Source organism: Macrobrachium nipponense, chromosome 1, assembly GCF_015104395.2.
Source record: "Macrobrachium nipponense isolate FS-2020 chromosome 1, ASM1510439v2, whole genome shotgun sequence".
Classification (NCBI taxonomy): Eukaryota; Metazoa; Arthropoda; class Malacostraca; order Decapoda; family Palaemonidae; genus Macrobrachium; species Macrobrachium nipponense.
In genome coordinates this window covers 130,906,435-130,929,982 of record NC_087200.1, presented here as the reverse complement: position 1 = coordinate 130,929,982, position 23,548 = coordinate 130,906,435, and positions in this window count along the sequence as shown.

Below are 23,548 nucleotides of genomic sequence, written 5' to 3'. Positions count from 1 at the left end.
GATCCCCTTCCGCTTCACGTCTGCGTCTGCCAACTTTCCAAAGTTAACTTTTCATAAGTTATTATCTCTCTCCTCCTCTCTCATCATGGTCATCCTTTGAATCCTAGTGCGGCGTTCTGTCTCTAGTAACAAATTAGTCATCGGTATATACATAAACTTATTTAACAGTAGTCTCTCTCTCTCTCTCTCTCTCTCTCTCTCTCTCTCTCTCTCTCTCTCTCTCGCTGTTAGATAGTAATTTATTTATTAATTTACTTCTTGACCTAAGGTGACGTGGCTGCTTGAATGAAACCCTTCCTTCTGGTATAACCCTGTCACATATTTCCGAACTGTAACCAAGTACCGGGACCTTCTCTGAAAAAAGCAGGACACCATATCTTATAAACTAACCATAGAATCTGCTTGAAAATAATCCCATTATGTTTCCCACACCCTAATTACCTGCTGTTGTTGTAATACCGCTTCGTAAACTAATCCAACTTAGCATGGCAAAAAAAAAAAAAAAAAAAAAAAAAAAAAGACGGAGCTGGTTCAATACTTGTATACAGCTGTAATTTGAACCAGTCTCTCTCTCTCTCTCTCTCTCTCTCTCTCTCTCTCTCTCTCTCTCTCTAAGTTGACTGTCCATTTGGTCTTATGCGCAAAAATGGTTTCATTTTGCAGTTCAACATCTTTTGCAAAATGCTTAGAGATAAATGCATCTTTTAGATTATTTTCGAGGTGAAATACATTATCTAGGACTTTTATCAAATGACGTTTCACTGTTCAGAATTCCTGGTCGGAGACTCATATATAGATCCCTGGCAATGGAAACTTATAGTCTCTAGACATACTACGCCGTTTTTGTGGTTTTTATTCTCCAGTATCTTTTTGATCAAAACGAATTGTGTCTCGATACAGGGAATTTTGATACTTGAGTGCCTGACTTGGATTGTTTGCTCTCTCTCTCTCTCTCTCTCTCTCTCTCTCTCTCTCTCTCTCTCTCTCTCTCTCTCCAATAAATTGATGAACTTGGTGCCGTCAACTTTCCCTTTGTCACGTCTTGAAGGCTATTCAAAGAATATGTTATTTCTATAAGTATTTTATTCTTCCTTGAGATTAGGTGACTTGCAACATTGAAACTAGTCAATGCAGTTGTCAGTTTCTGTCTTAATGTTTTTGTGTGCTAAGCTCTGCACGATTTTCTGAAAATACGGAAGTTTTTAATTTTTTAAAAATTAACTCTACAGAAGTCAAACAAACTTTCAAACCGTGTTTTGTGTCAGTCTATTGTTATTTTTTAATAATGTTATTATTTTTTTCATGAAATCTTCACAGTATAAAATCTGTAGGTATTAAAATCTCGTCACTAATCTTGTATGAAGAACCCAGTATGGAAGAGGTACATGTGAAAAGTGTAAAAACTACTTGCAACCTATTTGATATATTGCATCGATATGTGAATGTGGATCTTGAATAACTGGTTATTATTATTATAAGTGTTAGTAGTATTAACGGCATTTGTGGATAGTTACGCGTATATTTAAGAAGATTGGTGGGTCTGTACTATCCATCTCAGTTGTGTTCTTTTAGTGTCCTTACAACTGGGATTGTAAAATTTTCAAAAGATATAAACAAAGAGTAGGGTACTGAATCTGGCTTCAAAATACATTTCATTCAATAGTCAGTAGATTTTAAAATCGGATTCATATAATTAATTTATCGTTATCGCATTTTTTATTGTAATGGAAATTAAAAAGCAGGTCGAACAAATTATAAGCTTTCCTGAGATATGCAATTTATTTTTCTACTTGTGTAATTACACAAGCACAAACTTTCACATATAGACGCGAAGTTAAGCAACTCAAGTTGAGTCTTGCCAGTACTTGGTTAGGTGAAGAAAACCAAACGCCTTCGGCGCACAAGTCCCTGTAAAGATAAGTGAGGTGGGCGTTGTAGGTACATTATATGGATTTAGATTACAGAATATATATGGTAAAGGAGCAGTGATTTGATATCAGTGATTCTGAGAGGCGTATTTCGCTTTCTTGGAGCATTTCGGTCTTGATGACAGTGATGATATGTCAGTAATAAATCCTCATAATTTTTTTTTTCTCTTGGGTATGTATTCGTAAACAATTATAAGTTTTCTGTTGACACACTCAGTTATATTTCCTCCTCCCCTTTCATGTCTTTCCCAATTGGAGAGTCACTCATTGATTAGTTGCTTTATACCTTATAATGAATGTGGTTGCGTACAGAATAATAGTAAAAAGGATTTTATTCACCATATTTTGTATGGTGGATGCAACATACTGAGATTTTGAAGGGGAGAGAATTACGGCCGTAAATGTCAGTGGAAAAGGTACGTGTCTTGTGTTTTATATCTTTATTTTCTTTTGAGGAGGAGCTGTGGTTTTGAATATAGTGTACACGTCTATCACATCTCTCTGGTGTATATATGGGTGCTCCTCTTTGGTGTATATTAGGGTGTTCAGCTGTCCTTTGCGTTGATCTTAACGTTTTTTCATTAAAACTGTAAACGCTCTGCTGATTTTATAGCTATGTTGGTGATAAAACGTGAAATGAGAAGCAGGTCATGAAATAAAAGAAAGAAGAAACTTTGTAAATCAAAGGTATTTATTATTTTGGCCGGGAAGTGTGGATGTAGACACGGTCAAGGTCAATACATTTTATCGTAGTTTGTATTCCTCGGCTAAACTGAATAAATTTGCTTTGACAAACCGAGTAAACTTGTTGTAAGAGAATCTCATGAAACATAAATACGTCAACCTCTCCATTTGAATCTATCGCTGAAATATGCATGAAGGTTATAAGGGCTGTATTGGACGTTGCTGTGTCCTCTGTTTGTGATGTGGAAGTGGTTGGAACGACCTCGTTGTTGCCACTTCTGCCGAGACTGATGGGTTCATTTGCACTCGGGAGTTGCGCCATGTCAACCTCCTCCTCTCACTTGTGTAATAAGTCGAGGAACAAAGGGATCCGGCTTATTTATTTCCAAATTTCTATTGTTAGTGTTCAGTGGCACTTTTGATAGTGAAATTAGGGTCTCTCTCTCTCTGTCAGTTTGCAGTTGTTTGTGTTTCTACTTGAAATGAGTTATTAAGGATGCTATCCTGATCAATATGCTTGTTAATTACTAAAACTTTCTTATGAAAAATGCCCCAAGATTCATGGAAATGACTTCGGAATAAAGTGGCGTTTATCAGTACGTTTAATAACTGGAAAAAAAAAAAGGAGGTTAAACGTCATTTTTAAAATCAATTGTCAGTGTTTAGAGATTCTCTTCCCGCAGCAGAGAGCGTCAGTCACGCACTTGCGGTTTAACGCAGTCGAAGATGAATGGGGAGAGAGGGCGCGTTAGAGGGAAGTCTTGTCCCAAGAGGATAACATGTTTATGCCCCCCGTTTGCCGTAGGCTTTGGGATAGGGTTAACATTGCCTCTTTTCTTCCCTCCGCTAATTTTTCATCCCTTCTCCCTTTTCTTGACTCATGGTCACGTTGTTTGTGTCATTGACTGTGTGATTCAAGGTTCAGAGGGTACTCCCCCCCCGCCTCTCTCTCTCTCTCTCTCTCTCTCTCTCTCTCTCTCTCTCTCACCCATTAGTAATTGACGCCATTTGAAGGGTTATTGGAGTTAAAAATATGTATTTTTATTGTTGTTTTTCTCAATTGTGCTTTTTTGGTGCCGATATGTAAATAAAGACTATATGCCAGCCGCGTTATCATGATTTAGAATGAAAGTCAAAATCCCCTTTCTTGTTTTAGGCTTCGTTTTGACCTGTTAGTGACATCGGGCACTGTAATTTTACAAAGGCCTACCTTCCTAGACCATGGGCCTACTGTCATCTGAAACTCTCCGGTACTTGAATTACAACTACGTTGAACCTTCTTTGCAAAGCTACCCTTACGTACTCGCATCTTCCTGACGGGCGCGTTTACTGTTTGCTACGGTAGATGACTTGCTTTTTTTGTGTTTGCTTCGTGACTTGGCATCACTCATCGTTTCCACGTCGATATACTGCACGGGTGCAGTTTTTCCCAACCCAAGACTCACATAAATATCTGGGAGCATAAAGTGGTTACTTGCCTTTCAGACCCACCAAGTAGTAGCTTTAGTAGCTTTGTAACCCATATGTCACGTTCTTCTTCAGGTTTACAAGGAAAATGTTCATTCGTTTAAGACTAGTGCGAACAAAACTCAAAGGTTAGAGAGAACATCTCAGATATGCATAGTACATGTTCGTGTTGAATTATCATAATATGAATATTGTGTATTGTAAGTAGATTTTTGTGATAATGTTTAAAGTAAAATAGTAAAAGTTGTTTCACTAACGTGTAAATAAGAGGCGCATACTTATTAATAGCCAATTCTGGGTCAGTTGAATGCTGCAAGATAATAGATATTTAAATTTGTAGAACCGACGTTCTTCTTTTCGTGTTGTGGCCTTCGAGCCTGTTTTGCTTCTTGTAATCAAGTTGTGATCTACAGTTTTGAAGATGTGATAAAACAAATTTCAAGTGTGTCAGACGAGGAGAGAGAATTAAACCGAAAGTAGTTATGAATTAGTAATGCTTGGTTAGTTGCATTAATCCCTGGAGGCACTCATTAATAATAACACACCATGTTTCGATGACTGCTGTGAACTCTGATCTCTGGGGTCATTTAGCTCGAGTAATTGTAATTTGAACAGAATTACTGACTTCGGAGTGAGAACCTTGGTAACAGCCTTATATGCTATGAAGAAGTTATTGGTCTCTATCCTCGTGATTGCGATAATACTGATTAGATAACAGATATATTTGCATATGACAGAAATATAAGGATTTGGTCGAAAAGAAAGAAATGTTAGCCGTTTTTGGTATGGAATGGTAATTCAGTGTCGTTTAGGATTGTGATAGATATGATTTGTGCTGCGTATTTGCTTTACGATTTGTTAAATTTCGTTAATGTTCTTACTGTCTTATTGAATGAAATTGTGTTTTTATTTTCATTCGTCTAAATGCTACTGGATATAGTTATCTCCGTTGTGGTTCTGTATTTTATTTTATTGCCGTGGTAATTCAGTGTTGTTTAGGATTATGATAGATAATTTGTACTGGGTATTTGCTTTATGTTCCGCAAAAGCATATGTTCTTACAGTCCTACGGAATTAATTGAAATGCTACTGGATATAAATTATGTTCGTGTGGTTCTTTACTTAATATATTCTTACAGTCCTACGGAATTAATTGAAATGCTACTGGATATAAATTATGTTCGTGTGGTTCTTTACTTTAATATATTTTACATTTTTCATAATTGTAATATTGTTTATTTTCTAGTGTTATTATGGCAGTAAAAGAGAGAGGGTTGAGACTGTAGATTGTGACTAAGGTATCTTCATTATGCATACTCACATCGGGGTCAGTCAGTTTATTGTAGGTGAGTGCAGTCGAGTATCACATATATCGATTTATTTTCCGGGGAGCCCAGCCGAGTGACTTTACGGCATTTTTTTCTCCTGTCGTGATCGTAAAAACCTTTCCTTTACCTCTGCAATTACAATGCCCTTGTTAGAATTATGAACATTAATATAAGTGATGTTTTACTGGACGTTTCTTGAGCCCTTGTTAACTTTAGAGCCGTATTTATTTTTTCATCGTAAATTACTTTACCTTCCAATGTAAAAAAATTTGGTAAACCGTTAATTATCACATATGCGTCAGAATATATATGATCATCGTCGAAATATAATTCGTAAGGATCATATGGTTTCCTGACTGATCCTGTTATTATCAATAAGACAAAATGATGATTCAATTCTTTCGATATTTCTTGGTTGCAGTAACATAGTGACGTCATTTGAAAGCTGTCTTTTGCAGGTTTTTATCATAAAATACTAACATTACATCATTAGGAATTTAGGGATAGATGTTCCTTTCATTGTAATTCTGTTGTGATCTTATCCATGTCTTGTAATATAATTCAGCTCCTCTAAACTAGATTTCAAACAGGAAATTCTTGATGAGTGACCAAGTGATGCTCTCGACAGTTCGACGAATTTGACATTGGGCATAACTCGAACTCGATCTGCCACGTCAGGTACAGTTTCTAAGTTGGAGCTGACGCCATGACTGAGTAACTATTAAATTCACAAGCTGGTACGGCCGTTTGGAGGGAGGAGCCTCTACGAGCTAATCCTTCACCTGTCTCTTTGTTGAGCTGCTCTGCATCATCGATACTAAGAAAAATTTCCATCGCCATTACAGTCTAGCTAGCATTTTACTAGTTTTTATATGATGCTCTGTTAAGAGAAACTAGGATTACTTTTCATATGTTCTGTTAAGAGACGCTAGGATTGCTTTACTTTTCATACGTTCCGTTAAGCGGAGCTACGATTGCTGTTCGTAAGTTCCTTGAAGAGGAGCTAGGATTGCTGTTCGTAAGTTCCTTGAAGAGGAGCTAGGATTGCTGTTCATATGTTCCGTTAAGAGGAGCTAGGATTGCTCTTCGTACGTTCCGTTAGGAGGAGCCATGGTCTAGGTATATACATAGACCGTGGGAGGAGCTAGGATTGCTCCTCATAGGTTCCGGTAAGAGGAGCTAGGATTGCTCCTCATAGGTTCCGGTAAGAGGAGCTAGGATTGCTCTTAATACGTTACGTTAAGAGGAGCTAGGTAATTTTTACATTCATACTTGAGCAGTAAACCCCCCCCCCCCCCCCCACACACACACACACACACATGCTGCGTTATAAAGAAGAATTAAAAACTTCCTTATGTGGATGTACTTGGAGATATCGAAATGTCTTGAGGTTATGCATAGTTTCAGTGCATTTCCTTTCTAATCCCGATATGGCAGTTCATGTGTCAGGGGTCTTGGCAATTAACAGCTTGTGTGTGTGTGTGTGTGTGTGTGTGTGTGTGTGTGTGTGTGTGTGTGTGCATGTGTACTTACATATTCGTTTGTGGTTTGCCTTGCCGCTAGTTACAGACTGGTTTGGTCGAGTTTAAGATTAGTCGGTAGTATGTTACTGAATTAGTTCATCGGGCGATTATGCGGTATTATGTTTTCGGTGATTTTGCAACGTTACTATTCATTTACAGATGCTGCATCATTCGTCCTGTTTATTCTTTCATGTGCTCTATGCTGTCTGTATGTCTGTCTGTCTGTCTCTCCCTCTCTCCGTTGTAGTTTTACGGATTCGGAATACTTCATTGAATGTAATCATTTCAAGTTATCACTTAAATTCTTATCTGAGTTGCTCACTGAATTTGTGGAAGTTAATGAACGGCTCAAATTTATATGTGATGACAATTTTTTTTTTTTTTTTTTTTTTTAATAATGAAGTGAGATTTTGATCGGCCTACTCTTGAATCTTATAGCTTTTCAGTTTGGATTTCCGACTTGTCTTTGACTCATCCGAGGTGATTTTTCTAATAACAGTACTACTAAAATGGAGAATAAATATGTACCTAATGTCAAGTAAAGTTCTCATCTATTACATACGTGGATTGTTAGTTTAAGGCATTGTTTCACTTTTTATGAGGTATTCTATTCGAATCTAGAAGTTTTCTTCCTAAATGTCAGTATGTATAAAGTGTTGCATGCATGACGTCCTTGTGAATCTGACAAATTACATCCGAGAAAACCTTGACATTTTTTAAACTGATGTTAGAGCTGAAGAAATTTTCCACTCTTTAACCTGATTTAATTATTTTTTAATTTTTTTGGGGGGAGTGCATGGGATTTTGATGTTGCTTTGCATAATGTTCAGTATCTTTTTAATTTTTATTTTCGTCTTCAGAAATCATTGAAATTGTTGCTTTTTCGCTTATCCGCAAGTGAAAGTTTTTTCCCCCTTCAGCGGTGTATCCGCAGACCTCATCATACTAAAACCCTTTTAGGCCTACAAACGATCGTAACGGTGCCTGTCATTATAGGACGGGAAATGATTTTATTGCTTCTTATTGTGCCTCATTATCGGTATCCTTTCCATACCGAAATGACGAACACCAACATTTTTTTTTCAACGTTCTCTGTTGTATAATGTGTTCTTTTTGCGTCATTATCCGATTCGTTTGTAATTTTCTTTTCCTTGTGTAATCACCGTTTAATGGCTTGCTTGTCAAATATCAAGATATGTCAGTGTACACAAGAGTTTTTAAAGTATATATATTCACGATCATATCTGGAATATCTTTGCTTTTATTAGAAGATTAAGCTTGTCATATCTTGAGTATCTTAGCTACTCAAGACGATTTAGTTATAGAATTAATTCCTGGTAACCAAAGTCCCATAGTAAATCGGGTCTAGATCGTGCCTGATATCATTTTTGGTCCGCCAAGTGACTCGAGATAACCCGAAAAAAACAGCCAAAAAAAGAAAAAAGAAAAAGAAAAGTGCTATCAGTGAAAACTATTTTGAGATTTGCTGTGCGATTAAGGCAGCTCTATAAAAACAAAGCGTTGAAGTAACTCTCATAAACAAACCGTCGAAGGAAACTTTTAAAAACAAAGCGTGGAAAAGCCTTTCGGGTTGCGAAAAGCGTGGAACATAGTTTGTTAAACTGCTGGATTTGTGTCTTTTATCCGAAGGCTTACGGAGTCCATGTAAAAATACAGGAAGGCTGTGAAAGGATGTACCACGGGGAATTATAGCGGTTTTGTATGGGTCCTGGTGTAATCATTCCTCTCATTTAACGGTGTGAACGCCACATGACACGCTGTTCCGAACCCGTTCTTGTGCTCAGCGTCTTATTTGCACGCTTCAAGAAGGGATTTGTCCCCGCAGTAACGTCGTTGGAATTGTGGTAGAGATTCTAGTTTTTCCGAGGAAAAAAGGTCTAACTATAATAGTGCCAATGTTTAGTTCCTGACTTAATAAATGGTTCCTCTCATGTAATGTGAATTCTGTTTGATTCTGGATTTGATGCATTCGCCATACCTGGTGAATAATGAATGAAAACATCATGAACTTCCCAAAAGTTTTATCACGAGTTCTTTTAATGTACTAATCCTATTATGTTTTCGTCATTCAATTCAAAAGAAGACTTGGTAGTCAACCGGTTTGATCAGTTCTTCGTACCATTCACCACCAGAATGTGGAATCCTGTACTGTCTTCAGTATTTCGCGCATAATTCAGCCTGCCCTGTTGTGAAAGGCGGTTTTGCTATTGCGTAAGAAAGGTCTTTTTATAAAACCTGTTGCAGTGATTGAGATTTAATTTGAAGTCATGTCTGCTTCGATAGTCCCGCCATAATGTTTATTTATTATAATTTTTTTTTGTATGCAGTTACTCATTAGTGATGTATAAAAAAGGCAAGAGCTGATAAAAGCTGCCATGCAATCCTGATCGTATCTAAGTAATGACAATCTGGTAATGCGGTCGCCACGGAGCCATTGTTGGTCTGGCCCAAGGTCGACCTAGATTGGAAAGTGAAAATCCCCGTGCTTGCGATAGCAAGAATCCTTGAGGCCATCGGCGTCTCTTGAGGTTAGTGCATTGACCTTAGAATGTTTCATTATAGCTTTATCTCGATTGAAGCGTTTCATATAGTTTTGATCTCGGGTTATTCTTAACTGTTTCTGGGTCGAGACATAGAATTGCTTCGTCATTATTATAGTGTGCATTTGGTGCTTGAAATTTCACAGTTTTTTTTTTTTATTAACCTTTAGATAATCCAAGATATGTCATTTATATTCTTCTAATAATTTGGTCGCTTTTCATTCATCAGTAAGGAAAATCCTCACACTCAAATAAATAGTTTATTTTGCATTTGTTTACATCTTTATCCGACTTACAGGTAAAATTTCTCTCTCTCTCTCTCTCTCTCTCTCTCTCTGCAGAATTTTTATTTTTGGTTCTTTTCTATTTTTCAGCGGTGCAATTCACCCAACATCTGTTTTACCAGTAAGATTTTTTTTTCCTTTTTCTTAATAAGCAAGCCCCCGGCTAGGTCGTGCATGCAATAACCGCTTCTCCTGAAGCCGAGGTAGTGCGGGAGGTGGAAAGGAAGCAGAAGGCTCTTGGGGGGAGGGGGATGCAGTTGTTTGGGTAGGGGGAGACCTTAGGTGCATTGCGTGTGTCACCTGAATGACGGACGAATGTTGCGGGCGCTCTGAACCATTGTGGGTAATCGGGTATGTGCGTCGCTTCTGCTGTTCTCCATTCCCATCACCGGACCTCCCGAAAGGAGTGTCTCTCCGTTTTATGCATATTTTACCCCAATTTACTCCAGGTTTCTCCTCCACAAGGTCGTTTGGTTGCCTCTCTCTTCAGTCTCCTTATATGGTGAAGATCGCGCTCTCGTCTTTGCAGCCCTTTTGGTTTCCTTTGGTGAACTTTTTTCATGGGGTGGATTTCTGAAGGACTTTCCTACTGGTTAGAAATGAATACCAGGGTATTTCGTCGGTGTAATATTTCTTTTGTTAATTTTGTCTCTTCGATATATACTACATGATTATGTAGTACATACAAATTCTCAAAATTAGAGCAACGTTGCACGTTCTTTCGGAACGTTACCTGCAAAATAGTTTAGAAACCACAATTGCGAATAGGCTTGTTTTAATTATTAGGGCGTTAGAGTCTTTTCGAATCAGAATGACCTCGCTGTATTGGAAGCTACTCTACCTTTAGATTACTTCCATTTCCTTGTTTTCCGTTCCCTCGACATATTATCGATCGTCTAGGAAGAGAGTGAAAGTATATTTTTATATGGATAAATTAGCTTTCACCGTGCTGGCTAACTTTAATTACCTGTCACGTGTTAGTTGATACTTTTCGTGCAATCATGAATGCCTTTAAAATTTCTAATGACTAGAATAGATGGTGAAGATTTCTTTTCGCAGTCATTTTTGTAGCAGCCAAAAGTTTTTGTGTCTAATTCAACTGACAGTTTATATCACTATCCTTGTCTGTTTCTGTTATGGTGTAAATCTATTTGTATGTGTGTATGTCTTTGTGTAAATGTATGAGAGAGAGAGAGAGAGGAAGAGATGGAGAGAGAGAGAGAGAGAGAAGAGAGAGAGAGAGAGAGAGAGAGGTTTGTGTAAAGGAAAATCACTTAGATATCTTACGCGTGACTTGAAATAAATATTTTATAGAAACGTGACGAAACTTTCGGTCGTCGTGAGTCACACGACCCCTTTGAGCGGTGACACGTCCTTCTTTTAGGATGCCATAATAAGACGAATCGCTATCGGTGGAACGTATTTGAAGATCTTGCATGAGTTACACTTCCTTGCTGTGCAGAATCTCCCTTCCCAAACTCCTTCGTCAGGAATGGAAAGGTTATTCGGCCTCGGAGGTGTTTGAACTTTCCATGGAAAGTGGTTCAGGGAAATTCTTCTCCGCTAAAGAGACCCAAAGGTCATTTCTAGCGGCACTTCTTGCAAGCACGGAATACCCACGGTAAAAGTACATGCGCAGTTAAATGCTTGGTATTGTCGGTATTGTGGGGATGCAAAGCCGAGAGAATACCTTGGCCGGGGGGTATCTCACTGATGCACCACAGAGAAGAGCAAATGGGATACTAAGATCCTGAAGAGCTTATGATCTACTACGTATATTAACCCTTATTTTCAGTAAAAGTTTTGGTTTTGTGTTTTCTCAGTAAATTGCACAGTTTATTATCTATTGTGCTTTTGGGTATATAGCCATGCATCTATGTATGAGAATGCCCTGTTTCCCAGGTTTAGAACTCAACTTTCTGCTGCACGTACATCCATCGTTTGCGTTAGTGTGTGATCCCACGGTCTTCCTGATTAAGAGTTACCACGCAGTTGAATCACTTAATTGACTTTTTTCTTACGCCGTCATATAATATAGGTACCAGCTACTTTTTGCTTATTTTGAACAGTTTATGAGAGAGAGAGAGAGAGAGAGAGAGAGAGAGAGAGAGAGAGAGAGAGAGAATATTTGCACTTCTCTTCTGTTTTATTAGGTGTGTTGTGGTTTATGCTTGGAACGTTTTGTGGCCCTGTAGTTGTTTCCTGTTGCCCTTCCTATTTCGTAAGAGCTTGAGTGGGATATTGAGGATTGCTTATGTGTTTTTTTTATGCGTATGTTTTGCTCGTTTGCTTGTGTGAGAAATGAAGGGAGAAAAGTGCCACAATGACAAAAGATGGATAGGGATGGCACTGGTGCTAAGGTGACCAAAATCTTTTAAGTTGATGCCAAATAGATGCCTGGCGTAACATGTGATTTAAAATTTTACCCCGAATTTACCATTGTCTGTTCAAAAAAGTGAATTTTAAGCGTAATTTTAAGTAGAGAATTGAGAACGGAGCCAGAAATTCTTTTGATTTTTTTTTACCAATTTAAATATTTCACGGCAAGTAAAGCCTGGGTAAACGTTCCATTTTCCAAGCATAGTTTCATGAACATTGATATATCCAGGTAGTAGACTGAACTATTTTTACAAGGAAATTAGGGCCCAAACCTTCCCATTCCATAATGACAATTTCAGAACCGATGTTGGTAAGCAATTTAATAATTTTGCTATCTGCAATAATTCAGAAGTAGTATTTGCTTATGATTTCATTCATGCTGTGCTGGCAACTCGGGTAGAGGTGGCAGTTGTTTCGGGAAAGTGAATAAATAAGAATGACCAACCTTTCAGCCATTTGTAGGGAATTGGGACATATTTTGCATAAAAACAACGTCATTCCGCCGAGACATTTCTGTGAATAATTTTAAGACCCCATGGACCGCCATCTTAAACCTTCAGTGTAGTTTAAATGGCATGAATTTTTCAGCCTCTAAAATACTTGATAGTTTTGAGTTTAATATTCCTCGTGTCTAATTTACTTTTCTGTTCATTTTGGGCATGTAAATGCCGCTCCTTAGAATACATTATTTGTACATACTAACAGGCCAAAAAAAGACGTCATTGTTCTTTATTATAGTACGACTTCATCCGGGAGAACGCTCCGTCGCTCCTTAGCTGTCTCTGAAATTTATAAATGGAATGATGGCGTTTCCACTTTGTCATATCTCTCCAGCTCCTGTTATGTACAGCATGGCATTAAGCAAAGGAACCGTGGGTGGGGGGCGACTGTCTCCACCCTCCCCTCACTTCAGTGACTGATTATTATCGTTTGTTTTTTATTTATATTTTTTAAAGAACTTTTCTTTTCTTTTTTTTGTGGAAAAATTTCGTTGGTCCTGCTGAGGTGTTGTGTTTATTTTCAGGGGCTACTTATGCTCTTTCTATTTACTTCCATAATTATTTTTTATTTTTCATAAGTTTCTTTTTACCCATATTTAAAATTTATATAAGCTGGCGATCCGAGATTGGAAATTATAGTGCATAAAGTTGTGCAAAGCATTGTTTTCCTGGATACAAGCGTTAATGTCGCTATTTTTACTGCTTCAAGAAATATATTTCCTATCCAAAAAAGTTGCAAATGTAGCTTCACTTGCAGTGAACAATCTACAACAAAAACACATAAAATCATAAGGTATCAGTACACATACATACATACATACATACTTTTTATACATACATACACTACAAGCGGAAATAATTTGATTATTTTGTGCTTCAGTGCTTTTTGTTTTAGATCGTTTACGTAATGCAAGTGGAAGCTACATTAGTAACCCCTTATTTTGTTAATATATATATATAATAATATATATTATATATATAATATATATACTGAGTATAATATATATATATAGTATATATATATAATATATAATCTTGAAGGTGCCAATCTCATTATTTTTTATATAAAGGTTTTCGTGATGATGTGATGAGAAAATTTCATGATGTTGTTTTAAACATGATGAATTTTTCGTAGTTACATTAGTATCGTCTTTTATTATTATAATTTAATCTGCAAAAAGACCATCACGGTCGATAGTTTTATTTATGATATCAAAGAGTGGTTATTAATGACTAATTTTATATATAACGATGTGGAAGGAATTTTTTCTGACACTTCATCCGAGAAGGAAGAATGTCGACTCTCTCTCTCTCTCTCTCTCTCTCTCTCTCTCTCTCTCTCTCTCTCTCTCTCTCTCTCTCAAATCCCCGGTTACCTTGGAATTTATGGCAGTTTACCGAAAGAATGAACGGGGCAAGAAAATACTAACCCCCTCATTTTATGAATGATAAAATTTTATTGTGGATCGTTATTTTCTCTTGGCGTATTGAGTCTCAAGTATGACTCCGTCGTCGATGTCTCCTGAGTTTTGACGTATGGAAGATAGCATAGATGGCAACACAGAGGAAACTTGCATTACTTCTCAATATTTAGCCAGAGTTGGTTCAAATACTGTTGACTGATTTATTACGGATTTTCTTTTGCCTTTCTTTATCATAGATTCTACGTATTTGTTTCTTACACAGCAGAAAGAATCAATGGATTAAAAAAAGTAAAGCAACGAAAACAAAACAAAACCAAAAATCAGTAGAGGTTTCCCTTCACTCTCTGGTAGTGGCTGTGGTCTGGATCAGGAAGACAGGTTTATCTTGAGTTATTTTTTCCCAGAGAGGCCCAGATGACTAGTCGGCTGGTAAAAGGCACTCTAATTCCGTTATCTTATCTTACGCTGGGTTGGAACAGAAATAGGAAAGGGCTTGGCAGCTGGCAAGGTAGTGTTACTCATACTGTATATAATATATATATATATATATTATATATATATATATATATATATATATACAAGTTTTCTATTACATACACCAAGACATTTTCATCTTCGCAAACATTACCTACAAATTTCGTTTAATGAACAATCCACCCACTTCGTGAATGATTGACGTCGAAGGGGAATAATTGTAATTGATGATTGATTCTTCACTTAGGAGATTCGAACTCCTTACTAGTTGGGAACCGACAACTACATTAACGGTTTTTACCACTGAGCTCAATACACACACACACACACACACACACACACACACACACACACACACACACACATATATATATATATATGATGTGTGTATATATATATATATATATATATATATATATATATATATATATATATAAATATATATATGCGTGTGTGTGTCGGGGTTTTTTTTATTTTTCGAGAAAAATTAATAACGAAATGTCAAATTGTGAAGTTTATATTACAGTTGCTAAGGCAATTTTAACAGTAATTTTTCTTTGTAATAGTGATGATATGAAAAAACTATCACTATTTCTTAAATTTTAGATAAAGTGCTACCTTTGTAATCCTTGTTCTGTACTCAGAATTAACCCCCCCCTTTTTTTTTTCTTCAGGTACGTTGAGGAACTCCAAGTAATCCTATCGAACATTTAAAGAGAGAGAGAAGGGAGGTGTGTGAGAGGAGACACGAGAAAGAGGAGCCTCTCTTAAAGTACAGGTAAGGAAAGAAGCTCAGATAAGGAGAGTTGCTCGTTTTGAGCTACGAGGGCTGAGTTCAGTTCGCTGGCAGGAAATGCCTGATAATATTTCGTTGTTGGGGCAACGGGGTCGCCTGTATGAGGGATACAGGTAACAGGACACCTCGTCCGATGCAGCTACAGTAAAGCACACCAGCTGTAGTGAATTGTTATTTCACACTAACGCCCCGTGATGGAGGACTCGGCTTTGGGCTTTTCAGAGAGCTAGTAAAGGTGTTGGTGTTGTTATGAATATGCTTTTTATGGGAATTTCGAAAGTACGTAAGTCTTTTTAAGGGAGAGGTGGTTTGCCATGTGCATTAATTTGCTATTAAAATATGGTTTTTGATAAGTTTTCATAATTAATGGGTAATTTCTCTCTCTCTCTCTCTCTCTCTCTCTCTCTCTCTCTCTCTCTCTCTATATATATGTATGTATATATAGTCCCGAGGTGAACTGGTTGAATAAGGCATAATTTGTTTGTTGCAAAAAATCAAAGCCAGTAAATACATATTTACCTTTTATCCATTAAAATTGCTGTTTTTCTGCAGCAGATAGATATACTGAATATATATAATATAACGTTTGCATAATATTTTTAAGAACGAAGCAAGACTGTTTTCTCTCCAATAGTGGCTCTATGGGGAAATTAATAAGTTGTCACATTGCGCTACTATAGTAATTAACTGAAGCGCTATTTTGTAAAACAAGAAGTAACAACTTCTCGGTGAGTTTTCCTTCCATTTATTATTGTTGATTCATGTATTGTATACTCTAGTAATATGGGTATTAGATGTATTTAAATGATTACTTTGCGTTCATTTATTACAGTTATTTATTAATACCCATGGGCTTGGGTGGAATACTTTACATGGTTGTTTTGTTAGTATTCACATTCTTGTTGTGTCAGCGACCACATTTTGCTTCTCACACTGTTGACCTTTCCTTGCTCTCGTGTTGTTTTCTCATTCGTCTCATGTCATTACGTTTGAATGTTTTCTTTCCCCACGTCAATCTCCTCTCGTCATTTTATCATCCCCAGTTCTCATGATTAATGGTACGGTCTCATGTTGTTTGTTGAATGGTAAACTTCCTTTTATAGCATGACATTACGTGTTTTAGTTTTTCTTCATGCTAATTACTACTTCGTGATGCTTGCTTTTTTATTTTCTTTTGTTAGATCCAATCCTTCTTAATATGAGTTGCAGTTTATTTATCTTATTATAATTCCTGTTTGAGCTGAGGTCATTTCTTATGTCGTGGGTCATGTGAAGTATTCACAGGCTGTGATCATCTATATTATCCTGAGACAAAGAATGATCGAGAGGCCCACAGCCCTTGGGTTGTTTATTGTATTCAGTTTTATTGTAACATTCGAGATATTTGGTATCCATAAATACGCTCCTTTGTTGTGAATTGATTTTTTGATTTTGAATGGCCAAACTGACAGGGAATAGTGTCTATCACTTTTCCAGTGTAGTTATTATCCTTCAGTCTGCTCTATGCTTGAGATGGCTGTTTCTGGAAGCTACCTAAGTCATGTCGTCTGAAAGACCTGTGGGAAGGCGGGTGTAACTTGCGATTGCAATACGATTCCCTTTGAAAATTCGTTTATGAAACTTACACTTTCACATTCCTTTTATAGAGATGGAAGTTGTTTCATTGATTTGCATTGAATTTTATCTCAACAATAGCATGTTGTTTTGCATAAGAAATTTTTAACGTGCAAGAAACAGGAGGAAGTTGTACTGATTTTTTAGCATTTAATCGACAACAAATAAATAATCTTTACAGAAATGATCAGCTGTACAGAAAATAAATTAAGTTTAAGGAAGATGAGGAAAGGACTCGTCCGAAATGAAAATAAACCAAGCTGCTGTCAACGGGAGAGAAACACTTTTGATACTGCATTCATAAAATTTTCCCACAGTAACGATGGTAACAACACTTAAGGTGGTATGTACCGGATCAGAATATAACAGTTTATTACAATTATATTAAACTTCCAGATTCCAAATTCTTATTAATGGTTAGTCTCTTTATGAATATGTTTGAGGTACATTCCGCGCCTGTTAGATATGGGTTGTTAAATTGGACAAAATAGTTCCTTTTTTGACAAGAACAGCGTTCAAGCTTAACGTACGAGAGGCGACCGATCACCCCTACTACCCAATAAAGAGCCGATGCTATTTTATATGTAGGTATTCTTTTGTAACAGATGAAGGGTATTTCCATATTCGTCAGATTTCATCATCATTTTCATGAGTGTGTGAATTTACAAACTTATGTCGGTCACAGTGTTGTGCTAGATATGGGACATACCATCTTAGTATCTTAGTATGTTTATATTTATGTTATTAAGTAAATCAGTTTTGTTTTCGGGCAGCTATATTTTTTGTAGTGCTATGTTGCTGTTTTCTGTTGGTCATTCCATCCAATAATAAATATGTTAGAAATGGGTTCAAACTTAACGTAAAAAAATGATTGCTCCTAACATGACGAAATATATTCATGCCTACCCTGGACGAAATGTTTTATTTCTGCACACGGATGAAATTTTGACGATTTTCTCGTGTTCGGGGCTTTCATGTTGGTGTCACAGTGGTCGTGCATGCGTGTAACTTATTTTTAAATTATTCTGATTCTTGATTGATCTATTGGGGGGCATTTGTTACTTTCAGCATGGTATGTCGGGACGTGAAGTTAGATATAATTTAAAAATCAATATCTGTCACCGATTTTTATACAACGAGCGAATCATGATATTGCTGGCGTGTTTTTATAAGTATGATTTTTTTGCAGTGTAAATTGCCGGTGTTTCTTCAGAAGGCAATACAGTATAACGCTTCATCATAGGAATGAGCTTATCATCATGATTTGGTGGTACTATCGTCTTTATCACTGCTAATGTTGTTACGGTTAAAAGAGGCCCTGCATTTCATTTTTTAATAGGCAAAAATATGATTTTCAGTTGTCAGTTGGTGAAAGAGAATAAAGTGACTAGGAAATATTACTTCACATAGTAATGAATTTTGTACATTGACTTTCAAGTACAGTTGGGGACGCGGATATATAATAACTGTCGGTGTGATTGCATGACGTACTTTGCCATTTTTTCCGCTCTGTTGTTTTGTGACATAACGGAAATGATCTCTTACCACCCCCGCAGACTTTCCAAATTAGCGCATAAGGAACTGCTAAAGTAAATTATGAGGAATTGCTCACACCAGTTTCTCATGGCATTCACATAACGTTACGTACCGTGGCATGCCAGTACCGGGCACAGATATGACTATAGTTGGTTCACTTAAGCTTAATTCTTGGGCGAGTCCTATGCCTACGAGACGTTGGTTGGCGGCCGCTGATTGGCTTGGAGCTGCCTACCTCCCGGTACCAGCCAATCAGCGGCCGCCAAACAAACGTCTCCTAAGTATAAGGCTCATCTAAGACTGTACCTTAAGTGAACCAGCTATAGCACCTATTTCAGGCCCTCTGTGTTTAATGTCGTGGTAGGCAGTTAACTCGCCACGTGCTGCTACCTCTGTTTGTAGGCAAGTGTTAGGTGTTTGATGTGATCACCGTAAAGTTGGGTTCTGTGTAATGATGTAGGACTTCCTCGTGCTCTTTTACTGACCTTTCTATCTTAGTGAAATATATGAATGTTTGTTACTTACGCACGTGTAACTATTCTTGTATTCCCAAATAATAAGCAGTTAATATGATTTATCATCTAATTTGCCGCACAGTTATTCCCAAAGTATAAGAAATTCGATATATTATACAATATTTGTGTGTATATATGGACATGCATATACAACAATTACGGATGAGTCCTTTGTGTCTGAAACTTCCACATCATGAGACACTTCTTACACTTACATAAAAGGTCCCCCAGTAGTGTTTAGACCTCTCCCCTCCCCTCCCCTTTCAGGTCCGTATTTCCAGGCACACTAACGTTGCCCATCCAGTATATTTTTCGCTCCAGTGGGTTGGGATACAAATGCACCGTATCTCAAGGCAGACGAACTGCTGTGTTTTTCTGTTTGTAGTATATACTACATATGGATTAGTTTTGTCCATTACGATCATGTTTTCGATGTAATAGTGTGGCACAGTGTCGTTATTCCAAAAGACAATAACTTAATAATACTTAAGAAAAAGGCACGAAACGGATAATAAGGAAGAAAGGGAAAGGGAATAATACGATAATGATTTTTCTTAGCGAAGGGATTTTGTTACTCCAAACATTAGGCTTTTAGCCATTAGACATCTGGTTTTCATCTCCCCCAAAAAAGCCTCTGTCCGTACCAGCGATTAGTGACCAACAGATTATAGTCGACGAGGATATCGCCCAGGCACCTTCGAGAAATTGGAAACTACTCTCATTAGCAAGCCTGTGACTAATCGGCGTTCCCTTCGTGAACAGGTCAGAGAGAGCCATCTGGCATACGTTAAAAAAGGAATTCTATGACCCGTTGTCCAAAGGAGGGGAGTGCCGAACTCTTAAGTGCTCCACCCTCTCGAGATAGACCTAAGGACTTCGACGAATCAAAAGCCATGAGTCTTGGTCATAAGACAGCCCAAAAGAAGTATCAACGAATGACCTATGAGGTTACTAAGGGATACGCCCCTAAGAAGCCAGGACATGAAGAAGGAGGCGTATACAAATTCAAAGCCTACGAATTACTGTAGAAGACCTGACAGGAAGGCGGTCTTGTATAATGTTTGCAGCCACCCCTAAGGCACAAGAAGTCTTTCAGAAAATGCCACACCCAGTCAGAATCCAAAAATCCAAAGGCGGGGCTAAGGAGATTTCAACTGAACAAAAAGGCGAGACAGAGAGAGAGCAGGCAGAAAAGGGAGCAGAGAAAAAAGGGGAACAGAGAAGCCAAGAGAGAGAACAACCGGGGAGCCTGAGGGGAGAACTGCAGTGGCATGGCCGTGCGTGAAACAGAGAAGGACAGAAGAATACCCCAGAAGTAGAACAGGTGCAAAGGTGTGGTGTGCGAAGCAATCAAGACAGTGAAAGTGACAATCAATACTCAGTAAATTTCCCTCGTGCCTATAGACTCGTAATTGCAACAAGTGCCAATAAGTTTTATCAGTCCAAGAGCCCAGTAACTCAGAAGGTGGAAAACATGTGTAAGAACCCCGCCCCTAACGAAGAATAAACTTAATGCAAAGAAACATATCAATTAATTTTCTCATCCTAACAAACCCCTTTACCTAATTCCCAAGGTACAGCCTCCACGGCAACGTTACCTTAGATCTGTGCAAAGAAAGTAAGTACCGTCACAGATTTATTGGTGGCAGAGCGGTTGGGATACGATGAGATAAAGATTGATATACGTGACAAGATTAACTGATGTCGAGCGGTAAGGATAGGAAATAGACAAAAGAGACAGCAAAGAAATGGTGATTAGCGACGTGATACGAATACACGAATGACAGTTAAAGACAGCGGCCGCTAAACAGAATCAAAAGTTTAGTGTCGGCATAAGAGATTTCAATCCATTCACGCACTCAAAAAAGAAAGTTCTCCCCAAAAAGACAGTACCAGTGCTTCCCCAAATTCAAGGACAGTTACCGAGTTGTAACAATAAAAGCGCTCCAAAAAAAAGCCACCCACACTTTGCGAAAGTAAAACTCCACTCTGAAGAACAAGAACAGTCGTTCCACTAGAAGAACAAGATGTCGAACGCATAAAAGAATATATCAAGAGGAAAGAAAACAATTCCGAAAACGCATCAGTCAACGCAATCGAGAGAGAGAGAGAGAAGTCCCCTTCCCGCAGACGTAACAACGCATCATTCAACGCGCTGGTAGGCGAACGCAAGCTGTCAGACGTAAACCCGGGAGTCGAAGACGACGAAAGAAGTTAAGTCCAAAATAATATCCTCACACTTACATAACATCAAACTTTATTGAAAGTAAATTACGCGATTAACATTTCAGTTAGACAATTTCTGGTATTTCAAGATTAAAAGATTTTCACTCTGAACTCTTTTTTTGGCAACGAAAATCTACGATATTTCATTTTACTAATTATAACTAATCAGCTACTAAGACCTTTTCCCAAACATTTGTATTTACTAACCAATAACTTTAAATTTTAATTTTAATTTAGATTGTGTCATTTTATTTTGATTTTTTGTGATTTTGGTTGTTTTGTGATTTCTTATACTTTGAATTTTTTTTGTTTTAATATTTGCTTTTAATCTTATTCGTTACGTCGAATGAATGTTTACTTGTTTTTTATTTTGTTTGTTTAGGATAACAAGGGTAATTCACGGGAGGTCTCTCGTTAGCGTACGGTTTACGGTCAGTTCAGTATCGTTTTACCAGAACTGTTAAGAGGGTTTTTGTTGTTGTTTAAGAATCGCTTACCGGTAACGTAAGACTTTGAGAATATTTCAGGGGAAAATTCCTTTATTTTTTTTTGGTGATCGAATCCTAAAGTAAAAATAATTTATTGTCATTATCATTATTTTTCTTTTGGGATATTACTGTCATAACTTTGATACTTTTAATGATACTCAGTACTTAAGAAAATTTCCATTAACGAGTCGATGGTCAAAGGAGACCGACTCATCAGAACGTAAGAACGCCTGTGCTCACGAGAAGTCAAACAAGGAAATTAACATGCCGGAAGGTACACAGTCCGCGAATTCGAGCGCAGCAGTAATGGGAACACATAAGGGACATGTGATTAATCACATAGCTAAATTTTGCGGAAGAAAGGATGGTCAGTTAGCTTGTAACTTAGAGAACTGGATAGAGCAAGTGGAGACACGCCTAGATAGCATAACGGGGACAGATAGAGAAAAGCTTATTGAAGCCAAGAGTTATCTTGATTTGGAAGCCGGAGGAGACTTAGAACGCTACGTCCACTCCGAGACTTACCGAGATCTTAAGAATTGGGAAGAACTGAAACGGTATTTTAGGAAGGTTTATTCCACAGTTGGTGAAAGAGATCCAGTTACTAGCTTGGCAAGGATAGTGCGTCAATTTAAGTTAGACGAAAGACGTTATCAAGAGTTTAGCTCTCAGTTGTATAACAATATGAATGAATGGGGTAACTTCATGGAATCCACAGGTTGGATAGAGGTAGAAGGAGGCAAGCAAAAAATGCTAATGAGTCATGTTAAAAAATATTTAGACTAGCAATAATGATTGGAAGCCTGCCAACGGAGTTATTGCAAGGATGACTCGTAAGTGGGAGACATCCGATGATTGTAGCAGAGATTGAAGAGGAGGAAACAAAAAATCCTAGGTAGAAGACCTGAAGGGAATCCTATATACAGACCTTTTAGTCGCTATAGGACAAAAAGAAAAGGGTCCAAATAGATCTAGGACACCATCTAGAAATCAGAATAAGATGCCAGGTAAATCTTCTCAAGGAGGATTTTCGACAGTCACGTGCTATAACTGTCAGAAGAGAGGACATTATGCCAGTGACTGCCGAGGGATAGCCTTCTGTCCTTTCCATAAGAGAACAGGACATAGTGCCCGAGAATGCAGGAATAAATTTGTTTCAGCTCCTAGAGGTAGATCTCAGTCGAGAGGCAGAGATAGAAACAATAGTCAATCTCCCCCAGTTAGAGGAAATAGAGATTCAGCTCCAAATAGATATCCCAATCAAACAGCAAGTATAGGGTATCAACCAGCTCAGTCAATGTCGGACGACGCAATGGGAAATTTTCTGCTTACTGGTACAATGGATCTTCCTCTATAACAGAGAGAACGTCCGGAATGTCAAGGCTAAGTCAGCTACACAGGTTAGCAAAGTTGATGTAGGAAAGAATATAATTATAGACCATATTTCCAGCCCATGTCGGTCTAGAGAAACCTATGTTACATTCTTTGATACAGGTAGTCCTAAGAATATAATGTCAGAAAAGGTGTATCGGTTGTATTTTTCTCACTTAAGTTTGAACACAGCAGTAGATTGTAGAATCACAGACGTCCAGGGTAATGATATCCACGTAATAGGACAGTTAGATTTTCCATTTAGGCTAGGAAGAATTGCTCTAAGAGAAAATGTTCTGGTAGCCAGAGATATACAATTAGCTTTTGCTCATTTGCTGATAGGTTATCCAACTATGGCTAGACAAGGGATAAGCATTGATGCCCCTAGAGAACAACTAGTGATTACACGGTCGTGAGATTTCTAGAATACCAATATGCAAGTTAATTAAA